General features: G+C 41.6%; 1 pseudogene across 1 annotated transcript; it reads right to left on the reverse strand.

The window, feature by feature from the left end:
• Positions 1–8321: 8321 nt before the first annotated feature.
• On the reverse strand, positions 8322–9145 carry LOC309966098 (small ribosomal subunit protein uS3-like; annotated as a pseudogene). The gene has a single exon. The product of its transcript is annotated as a small ribosomal subunit protein uS3-like (transcript).
• Positions 9146–12036: the final 2891 nt, after the last annotated feature.

Raw genomic sequence — 12036 nt, forward strand, 5'->3', positions numbered from 1 at the left:
TCTTTTGGGACCCCATTTTACCAGACCCCTGTCAGCTTGTGATCAGCTGCTACTCCCTCTTGGTGGTCCCCAGACCTCACATCACTCTGCCTTCACCCTGCCCACTACTTAGACCATGGTTCCAGCCTATGTTGCACTTTAGAGTCATTGTGCAGCTTTTATAAGTTGCCTCTGCCTGTGCCCCATGTTAGAAATTCTGATTTAATTGACCTGGGGAATAATTCAGGGCACCTATACTTCTTATAAACCACCCAGTTGGTTCTAAATGTACAACTAGATTTTCCCAAGGTTCTATCCTCAGTTCTCCTTTCCTCTTCTTATTCTCTCTAATACCCATGGGCAGCTTTACCAACTCCCATGGCTTCAGCTTCACCTGTAACCTCTAGATATCCCTAAACCTCATCTTTAGACCTGAGCTGCCAAACTCCTGTTAGCACATTCTGCTAACCTCCCTCTGCACATCCTGCCTAGACTTAACAAATTACTATTTCCTGAATGAACTCATTACCTTCTCTTCCAGATATGCTGTCCGTCTTCCTCTTTTGTCTGTCTCTAGGGAGCATCATCATCCATCTATAAACTTAGCTGGAAGCCTCAGAGTCGACCTGGGTCATTTGCCCATTACATGCTAACAACGGCTTACTTTTTTAGGGCTACCTGCCTTTTTAACTGTTGAAACATCACAGCTTTAAAATAAAGCAGCTCCATCACCTATTACCTATGTTACTTGTGTCACTAACTTCACATCCCTAAGACTCTTTAGAATGGACATGGTTATGCTATCACACAGTGTTGTACTAAAGAATAAATAAAACGAGGCGTTTAAAAAGCCTCTCATAGTAAATGACAGTTGTGATTATGGTCGTAACCTTTGCCCTCTTGCTCCCACTGTAACTGAGTCCAGGTCATTATCCTCTCTTCCCTGGATAACAGTGGTACATCTCCTCCTGCTTAGCCTCAGAGCATCTTTCTCAAACACAGAGCTGATCACATCATACACCACTTAGGAGACTTCGGTGGCCCCTCATTCTTCCAAAACATAGGATGGGTGGGTTAGGAGATTTAAACTTCCCATAAATTTCAACAGTGCCCATTCATTCTTTGATTAAAAAAAACAACTGGTATTTTTTCATCTTTATGAAAAATGCTATGTGAATGCTACTTCAAGTTCTCCATTCATCATCCATCCATATTGCTGCCCCAGTCCCTTTTATATAGAAATTCTGGGGCTACTACTGTCAACTGGACAGGCTTTCCTGTCACCCCGCTCTCCTACCCTCTACTCAATGCCCCTGCATCATCATACAATTTCAGAAGTAGCTCTATAGGCAAAATTCTTGAGGCTAGAGAAGGTCAAAACTTTGTCAGCACTAGCTGATCACATTCAAGAAAGAATGGAAGCATGGTAACCCGGGTAGATTTTTTATTACTATTCATACACATCTCTAATGACAGCTGCCTCCATGGTTGGTGTGACAGGCAGAAGCAGGGCAAATGTCATACTACCAATGATAGTGACAATTCAGTGGGTTCTGCATTCATCTAAGTACTCAAAATTCTTTTGCATATTTACACACATCTCTCCTTAAAAATGTGTACATATTAGTTTTAGCACAACTAATGATAGCTTTTCTGACACAGGATGCCTTTAGCTTTTCTCAATAAATTGCTATTTTTTATTTTTTTATTATGGGTTTTGGAATGAAGATTGATTTTTGAACTGTTTTGGAGGGATAATAGCTGACTTTTGTGCTGCTATGCCATTGCAGTTCCCATTTCAATAATTAAATATAAACACGCTCCCTCAAAGAACAGTCACTTAAAATATGGCAGTGCTTCATTAATAATCGATTTACAGAATCTCTCATTGTGCAAACGACAGCCTCTTGAAACTGTCATGACATTGTCAGTCTTGCTAAAGCAGGTAAGAATTACTTCTTGAGCTCCAAACAGAGTCACAAATAGCAATGGTTTCCTTGGAGACTCAGCAGTAAAGCTTAAAGCACTGTACCTATAGGACGGGGGCTTCCAAACTAGGAGAGAGCTTCTCTCCAGAGATTAATCAGTCTTCCGCAATTGAGAAACTTTTGACCCGGTCTTAGGGGGGAACCTATAATTGATTGCTAGTGAGAAGTAGAAATAGGAGACATGCAAATGTGCAGGCCTGTGGGTTATGTCACGGTCAGAGCCCATGGTCACAGGCAGTGTGGTTTGCAATGCCAGGGTGCTGAGAGCCGCAGGACCGGCTCTCGTTAGGAGAGAGTCACCCCATGTAGAAAGCCTCCTATCTGTGTTTCTTGACAGATCATCACCAAGTCAGGAGGCAGAACGATACCCTGGAAAAAGGCAACAAGACAATGCAAGTCATATTTTTTAAAAGGGGCATAATTCTGGTCCTTCATTCTTCTTTACATGTTATTTTATTTGTGGAACCAAACAAGCTGGTGCCCTTTTGATAATTTTAGAATTCTAGATGGAAAATATATTCTAGATCACTACAGTATCTCTTCTTGAGGTGCTGTGGATGGAATTGCATATGTTTTCCTTCTCCCATACTCTTTTAAGCATTCTTTCCGGGGATGTGTAGATTATAAGGGAGATATAGAGGAAACTTTGGTGCAAGCTGCTTATCTCCCTTCTCCCCGTATTGCCTGGTGGAGGGAGTCCGGGTCGCAGGGGTGGAAGTGGAAACAGAATTCAGATTCAGTGCAAATTCGCATGTGGCAAGAAGCAATATAATTTATAAACATGAAGTAACTACAAATAATAATGTGTCAATATGAGAAGATGGGGCCACTTTAAAAAACCTGCGTGTCCTTTAGAAAAATGCATTTGCCTGAAAGGTATAGCAGCTCCTGGATTGCTAGCCTGCATTTTTCACTAAACATACCTTTTAACATTACCTACTCATAATTGCAAGTACTGAGTAACAAAACATGGGAAACAGGGACTCTTTATGCTCTGCATTTATATAAACTACAGTTTATATACTATGTTTATATAATATGTTATATCTGGAAATTGTTACCAGGCACAACTCTTTACCATGAGGATTCACCTTCATTCACTACCCGTGAAAGCTTATTTTGCGTAGCAAATGAGGCATACTATGTGCATGATTTTCTTTGGATTATACTCATTTCTTTATGAAAGATGATTCAATTACACCTTATGATACCTACTCCCCTGAACAAATAAAAGCAGCTCACTATTTTGAGTTTCTGTCTCCATGAATTTCTGGTGTTTATTTCATGCTCTTCAAGGGCATGGTGATTAAGATCATGAGCCTTGGAACTGGCAGATACGGAGTTCAAATGAAAACTTCAGCTGTTTCGTTAGAAGCAAGTCTCGAAGACTCAGTTTTTTTGCCTGAAAATGGGGGTATTAGTTCCTACTTCAGAGGACTGTTACAGGAATTGAACGCTATCATATCAGTGAATACAGAACTGAGCATACACCTAGCACACAATGACAACCATTCAATGTCTAGCTGACAGTATTTTACATGTGTGACTTACTTATGCTTATATTTATGCTATTAGTTTCATTTCATTTAATCAATTTTTATAGTTTTAAAATTTTTCTGTGGACCATATATTAATCTATATAGTTTTTATTCATTAAGCTGAATTTTGACTAAATTCTGTTATTTCAATCAAACTTTAAAAATTGTGTCCATCTTTTCCAAATGTTTCAAAAAATCTAAGGTCTAGTTTGCCCTAAGTGTGCCAATATATAATTTATTGAATTAGACTGAATCACCTTAATAGTTTATTCTCTCACATATCATTTTTTGTCAATATAACAACAAAGGAACAAGATGCTAGGCCTCTATGCTAGGTCTCCTAAATATTTTGTAACATGTACTTAATTTCATACCATCATCATCATTACAGAATTATACTAAAATGAAATTTAAACTATGTACCAATTTTTTTCCCTCTTAGATTTCATATTAAATTGAGTCCTGGGCAAATTTGATTCATGACACCCCATTTTGCCTACACTACTACAGTGATCATTTTCCAAAAGTACATATTTGCCTTTGTATCTATATATCTGCGTATATTTGTTTCCAAAGTGACTCAGAGCCACATCTTTCTAAGACTTTTTTTTTTTTAATAAATATGTGGAATTTTTTAAAATAAATTTATTTATTTATTTATTTATTTTTGGCTGTGTTGGGTCTTCATTTCTGTGCGCAGGCTTTCTCTAGTTGCAGCGAGTGGGGGCTACTCTTCATTGCGGTGCACGGCCTTCTCATTGTCGTGGCTTCTCTTGTTGTGGAGCACGGGCTCTAGACGCACAGGCTCAGTAGTTGTGGCTCACGGGCTTAGTTGCTCCGCGGCATGTAGGGTATTCCCAGAGCAGGGCTCGAACCCGTGTCCCCTGCATTGGCAGGCAGATTCTTAACCACTGTGCCACCAGGGAAGCCCTCTGAGACTTCTAAGGTTATTTGGGTAGCAAATGGTCGATATTCAAACACACTGACCCCTATTTTTTGTAGGATAACTTATTTGTAACATCCTGGTTTTACCAAAATGGCCAGATACTCTAACAAGTTCTAGAAAGTTTTATGTGGCTGAGAAATAAATCTTCTTTGGTAATACTTCATGTTCTATTATTATTTATAATTTATTCATCACTCTATATTTTTATTTGGTGAGTGCCTCTATACCTCATTCTTAGCACTGTAGCATCTTTCTTGGAGGTTTGAAATGCTGGATCAGGGAGTCAAAACCCTCCATGAGCATTAGCCTTAGCTTACTGAAACTCAAGACCCAGAGCCAGCTGTTTGAGGACAGGGTCCCCACCTGCCCAGGTGTAGTCAGTATCAGAGAGGAAAGTAACTCACAAGACCAAAAAGTGGTTTTTATCACCTAGCTAAACAAGACCTAAAGCTTATTATCAACAACCCTTTATTTGTAATCATCACATAGGAAGTAACCTGAATCCAACTGTCATGACTGATCGCTCTACCAAAGCTACCCTTTGGGGAAATTTCTCTTCCCCTAACTATATAAATATCAGGAGACTCCAAACTTTTGACTTCGGAACCATGAAGTTAAAGACTTTTAAAGCTAGAAAAGACTTAAGAAACTTCCAGCACTTCTAATCATTTTATGGATAAGAGACTTAAGGTTCATCAAAGCTAAACTGATGAAATCAGGAGGAAAAGTAGGAACAAGCATCTGGGGATTCCTACTCACCGATCTAGAATTCCTTTTTACCTTGAAATCTTGAAATCCAAGGCATATGGGGCATGGACTGAGGGGTAGAGTTGAGAGACATGCTTTGCAAAGGTAAATTTCTGTATTAACAATGTGACATTAACCAATGTTTTCAACAAGACAGTAGAGAAAGAAGTAAGCTCCACACTTTTTTTTTTTTTTTTTTTTCTTGCGGTACGCAAGCCTCTCACTGTTGCGGCCTCTCCCGTTGTGGATCACAGGCTCCGGACGCGCAGGCTCAGCGGCCATGGCTCACGGGCCCAGCCGCTCCGCGGCCTGTGGGATCTTCCCGGACCGGGGCACGAACCCGTGTCCCCTGCATCGGCAGGCGGACTCTCAACCACTGCGCCACCAGGGAAGCCCCACACACTATTTTTTATAAAAATATTAATTTAAAAGTTTTTATCTGCCAATGTTCTATCTCCACTTGTCTTTTCTCACTCTTTAACTTTCTTGACTTCTCTGGAAAATATGACTCTTTTGTTATAGGTAATTTTGTAAGGAAATTCTTTGCATATATAGCTTTTAGGTTGTTTGAGTGATTCCTCTGAGAAAATTTCTCAGTATCCCTAGATCAAAGTGTACGAGTATTTGGGGAAAGGAATCAATTACCAAGATTCCAGATCAAAGGTGATAAATATTGGCTTTTCACAGGTACTATGATCTTACTCATGAGGCCTCCTTACCACAATTTCTGACTGCCTATTCTTCCTCCTACTCATGGAATAAAAAGCTCTTAGCTAACTCTTTAACCTTCTTCTTCTTTTCTACATCTCTCCCTTGGAGAACTCATATAGGCTGACGATGATCAGCTTCATACAGGGGCACAAATCTGTGTCATTCCTTGGATCTCTCTGAACCCCAGTTTCATATTTCAGCAATAGCTGGCAATTTTCAGATATCCCTGGCCTCTTAAACTTGAATATATCTAACATCAAATGATATCCTTTCTCTCCAAATCAGCTGTTCCCTTTGCCCTATGTATTCCTGGTAGTGACTCATTTATCCATTGGTTTAACTAATATTTTTTGAATGCCTATTTTATAACAAGATTTGAATGGGGCACTGGAGATACAAGGGAAACAATTCCAATCCAATCTTTGCTGTTAGGGAACAGAGGTGGATAGACGCAAATAAGCAGCACTTATAGCACATTGAGTAGACACTGGGCTAACGCAAGAGAAGGTGATATGAGAGCTCTTTTCCCTGATAATCAGGCATAAAAATCTCTTAGTGATCTTAGCCCAGCCCTCTATGTATGTCCCCCTACTACATTTGACCAACAAGTTACTTCCAGGAAGTGCCTATTTTCCATCTTCACAATTACTGTGACAAATTAAATAGCCCACAATTCTTTGACAGTTCTCCCATTGAGGGATGTGGTCTAATTCCCCTCTCCTTGAATCTGGGCAGACTTCAATAGAAATGCCATTCTGGGGCTCTCAAAGCCAGGTCATAAGAAGCCTTGCAGCTCTCTCAGAGTCCAGCTGCCACTCTGTGAGAAGCCCAAGGCATGTGAAGGTGCTCCCATCAAGCTCAGCTCCCCGATGACAGCCGGCATTTCAGTCGGGAGAGTGAACCATCCTGAACGTCCAGCTCAGCCTTTAGGCGACTGCAGCCCTGGCCACATCTGCCTATAAGCCCCTGAGTAACCTCAAGAAAGAACCCCCAGTGGAGCCCAGTCTGCCTACAAACCAGAAGAAATAACAGAGTGTTGTTTTTAAGCCACTAAACTTTTGGATGGTTTGTTAACCAGGAATAGACAACTGTAATAGTCACCGTCATAATCCAGGGGCTTAGCATCTCAGTGCGGCATATCTGATATCCATTCTAGTCCCCACTTTTGTCCCTTTTGCCTTCAGTTGTGAGATTATTCTTCTAAAACTGCTACTCTTAACATGATATTCACAAATTCCTAAGCTTGGCATTCAGGACCTCCAACAGTCGGCTACGTGTCCAGGTTTCGTCAGCCCCGGTCTCCCACTTCCTGACCCTCACCCACTCCTCTTCCCAAACTATGAGCCCCAGTCCAATTTCTAGTCCTAACTCGACTTGTACTTCCCTGTTCTGTGCTTTTTCTTATATCATTTCCACCAAACAGAGTGGTCTTTTTTTCTATCTACCTATCCCCCTCTGCATTCCAATCCTAATACTTCTTCTTGGGCTGATCACCCTAGGCCAAAGTGCTTTCCTTGTCTCTTGAACACTTAAGATACATGTGGATTTGGTGAAACCCGCATTAGAAGAGCACTCTAATGTATGTGAAATACAAATTATACACTGTCAAACTTTCTATACACATGTTATTTACTGTTACTCATGTCGCTGCTGTTATTGTTTTCTTAGCTAATCTTCCCACCTTACATTCTTCTCATGTATCCTCTTACAGAATCCCTTTCAACAAAAGTCCAAACTCCTAAACGACAGGCTCCAGGCCATAAATACCTATATGGTTCCTCCCTGTTTCACCACACTGCAGTGCCACGCCCAGAATACTCTTTAGTGAGATTTTGTCCAATGAGGAAATGAATGAGCACTGTAGCCTAGCTTTGGTGTTTCACCTTAAGTCAGTGACTGATTAAATATGTAAGAAAATACTTCCCCTAGGCCATAAGCCATAACCACAAGTCTGGTGTGGCCAGCTGCAGAGCCAAAATTAAAGCTCTTGCCTTTACAGTACATTAATTAACAAGTGGAAGAAAAGACCCAGCCTGCCCCAAGCCTAGTAAGAGATCAGTGGCTTTGTACACCTAAAGAAAGTCTCCCAAAGTGAGGCAGCCTATCAGTAAAAGTGAGGCAGTAGGAAAATTAAGATGGCAACAGATGTCTTCAGGCTAATACTAATATCTTGACAGTGAGGATCTAAGGGGGATAGAGAATCAAGTCATGAGAGAGAAAAACACCAGGAGCTGAGAAGAATGTGGTTTGAGAATCCTTACAAATAAACTCAGTATTTTATTTAGGGATTATAGTTAAATAGTCAAATCCGGTTTCAAGATCATTTTCATGGTTGCCTCAAATATCACTGAATGTCATAGAAAAATTTGCTTAACTAATCTTCTATTATTGGATAATTAGGCTATCTGTAAATTTTTTTTTTCTTTTAAAAAGATTTTATTAAAGGTCTTTATAGAGCAACATCCAGACTCCAGATCCAGCGGCCAAGGAGACCCTATTATGCTGTGGGTACCGGCTGAGCATGGCAGGCGGCTCTGGCTTCCCACCCTTCTGTTCGGAGATGGGAGTGGTGGGCAGTATTTCATCTTTGGGTTCCACAATGCTCACGGGATCAGGCAGGGGCTTCTTAGGGCCAATCTTACCAGTTGGGTCCCAAGGCAGCACGATCTTTACCTTGATGCCCAGCATACCCTGTCTGAGCAGCACGTGGCGCACGGCAGTATCAACATGGTAGTTAACAGGGCCCCCACTGTGGATCATCAGGCCATCCACAAACTTCATGGATTTAGCCCTTTGTCCTCGGAGTCTCCCTGACACTACGACCTTGCAGCCTTTGGCCCCACTCTCCATGATGAACCGCAGCACACCATAGCAGGCCCTCCGCGCAGCAAGGCCTCCTAGGAGTTTGTAACGCAGAGACTCTGCCTGGGCAATGGCACACAGACCTCTCGTGGCCACCTTTTCAGCATAAAGCTCTACACTGCCCTCAAGGAAGCCAAGTCTCTTCTGAACCACAGCAGTCAATTCCCCGGATCCGCCGGCCCTTCTCACCAAGAACATTCTGTGTCCTGGTGGCCAAGATAATGATTTCTGTCCTGGTTGGTGTAACTCGGACCTCAACTCCAGAGTACCCATCTTCAGCCAGCTGCCGAGTGGGAAACTCATTCAGTTCAGCTTTGAATATGCCGTCAGCAACAAACTTCCTCTTCTTGGATATCTGCACCGCCATCTTGCTGCCACGCGCCGCCGAAAGGAAAAGTTGTAAATTTTTATAGTAATATTTCATTTTTATACATCTATCTTTGAAGACTTCTCTCAGTTAAATTCCAAGATGTGAAATTACTGAGTCAACAGATACATAGAGTTTAAAGACTCTGAAAAGGTATAGCAGAATCAGTGCTGGCCTGATTGATGATGGAGTTTAGCTTGAGAAGAGAGAGGAGCAAAGCCCAGAGTCTGGGTTAACATCTGCCTTGGTTCAGACCCGCATCGTCTCCTGCCTAGATGAGTGCAATGGCACCTAAGTGGCGTCCCTGCCACCAATCTTGATGCCAGTGTGTGTTTTCTAACTGTGATATGATCTAACAAATCAGGTCATATGTCTTCATGGTAGAGCACACAAGCACCTGCATGATCTGACTCCTGATTACTTGCCCAGGCCCAGATTCCTTCTTTCTCTAAGCATCTCACATCTGCACTTTCTGCTGAGGCTGAGTCTAGCTACTTAAAGTCTCCTCAAGCATTCCAAACCTGTCTAGGTCTCCATATGTCCTCACTTCTACTCCTCCTTTACTCTTACATCCTTTCTATGCACCCACAGATGGTCAACGCTACTTGTCTTTTAAGACCCCAGCATCACATCCAGGAAACTGTCCATTCATCTAAGTTCTGCAGCAGCCAGTACATACCTCCACATGGCCCTTCCCACGTCCTCTTATCCTTGTTGGCTTAGTTAGTTTAGACTGTCTTCCCCGTTAGGTCAAGAGCACCTTGAATGAAGACTCTATTTTGTCTCTCCACCCCTAGTACTTAGCACAGTGCTTACCACATTGTAGGTACGGATAAGTAGCAAACCAACAAACAAACAAAATCAGGAAGAGTCACATGGGCACAGGAGGAGGCCACATGGAGGCCATGACTAAAGACCTAAGTGTGGAGGATTTACAAGTGCAGGAAAGAGGTTGGAAAGTATTTGAGGATTGGATATTTTGAATTTCGGACATAGAGCAGCTCAGAAGGAGAGCAAGGAAAAAGGCAGCATACCTTTTGAATTTGGGACATTTGAAGGGTCATTAGTGTGGATGTCAGAATTGTCAGAGGTAAAGACATGGAAAGGGATGGCCATGAGGAATTTAGGCTAAAGCTGGAAGTAGTGACAGGGACAGGATGGCAGACGTAACAAGGCTGGAGGTCCACTTTTGAAATGCCAAGAGGGCACTACTGTGAATCAGCCAGTAGCCCAGGCATAAACAGAGCGTTTAGGCCATGCTGTTGCGTGTGAGACTCAATTCAAAAAGCGCCTGTACCCAGTAACCAAAAGAAGAGACGTGGGGGTCTTGGAACTCCAGCCTCATAGAGGCAAATGCTTTTATTTCACTTTCTTTCTCTCTAATTATAAACATCTGAGGGTAACTGGCATACAGAAAAACCTTATAAACACATGTTTACGTGTAGTGAACGGTGATGCCTCACATCTGCAAAGCACTTTAAAGTTTGCAAAGCTCTTACGCAAAATCATCTCTTTGACCCTCAGAAGTCTTCTGCGAAGTACAGGACAAAACTTACTATCAACATTTTAGAAAAATGATTACCACTGTGAAATGGGGACAATGCTTATATATCTGAATAGCTGTGAAAATTAAGTAAAATCATGATGCGATAGAGCATGATCAAAAGCATGGAAAAAAACAATGTGATACACAGTCATGCCACAGGAGTACACACAAAGCTCAAAGAGGTTTAATGACTGATGCAAGATCACCCACGTAATAAGTGGCAGGCCCAAGCCTAGGGCCACTGTGGTCCTAGAAGAACCCAGAGCTGGTTTTTCCTTAATCTAAGCAAGTACAGAGAACAAATGAGATCGTTGTCCCCTGAAGGTAGGGAGCTCATATGTCTATCACCCCAGCCCCTAACCCAGAACTTGGCACATAACAAGGGCTTTTTAACGGTTGCTGAAAGGACTGTAATTGGAGATTGAAATACTTGATATCCAAGAATTTCTGCTTTTCTCCACAACCCACTCCATCCCACCCCTTAAACCTATTACCTTTGCTTACCTCACCCATGGAGACCTCATTCTAAATTCAGATGTTGTTCCGGTGCCCAACAGAACTCAGAATACATCTTGTCACAAAATGATGGAGATTCGGTGTTTAAATTAAAATTTTCTTAATCATCAGCACCACACAATCCTGTGTATCAAAAACATCATGCGTTAAATATTCTCTTTGGGCTAGCCTGAGAATGAAACAGTTAAAAATATTTGTTAAGGACTTATTATGCCCTAGATAGTGTATTCCTTTTCTATGAAAAAAATCTGAATTTTGATAAAAGTTGAAAAATATATTCTGAGAACTAAGTTGGGTATTTCCTACATTAAAAAGAAAGGAGAACAAGACAGAACATTAAAGGAAGTCAGTTGGCAATTTATTTCCCTTCTCTCCCTTGTCCTCAGAGATTTCCCCATAATCTCACAGCCTCAGGAATCTCTATGATAGCCTATTTCAATGGTTTCAAACTGTGGTCCCTAGACCAGTATCATCAGCATCAACTTGTTAGAAATGCAAAATCTCACTGCCCACAGCTGAATGAGAAAGTTTGCAGGTAGGCCCAGCAATCTGTTTTAACACACCCTCCAGGCTTAAATTTGAGAACGACTGCCCTGTCTAGAAGCACCAGCATGCCCTTTAATACTGGTCCATCACTGGCCTGAAACAACATGTGTGCTTGTCTAGGTCTCTGAGCAAAAGGGATGGCTGAGGAATAGCAACAATTAAGCTTACTGTGCTACAAAATTAAAGTACTACATTAATAGCAAGGATTATACCTTATGAATGAAACACTGTGCATAAACTGTAATAACTCTCAGTCATATGTCAGTGTTACAGTAATAAAAGCTACATAT

Source organism: Leucopleurus acutus (genome assembly GCF_964270905.1).
Source record: "Leucopleurus acutus genome assembly, chromosome: 9".
NCBI classification, from domain to species: domain Eukaryota; kingdom Metazoa; phylum Chordata; class Mammalia; order Artiodactyla; family Delphinidae; genus Leucopleurus; species Leucopleurus acutus.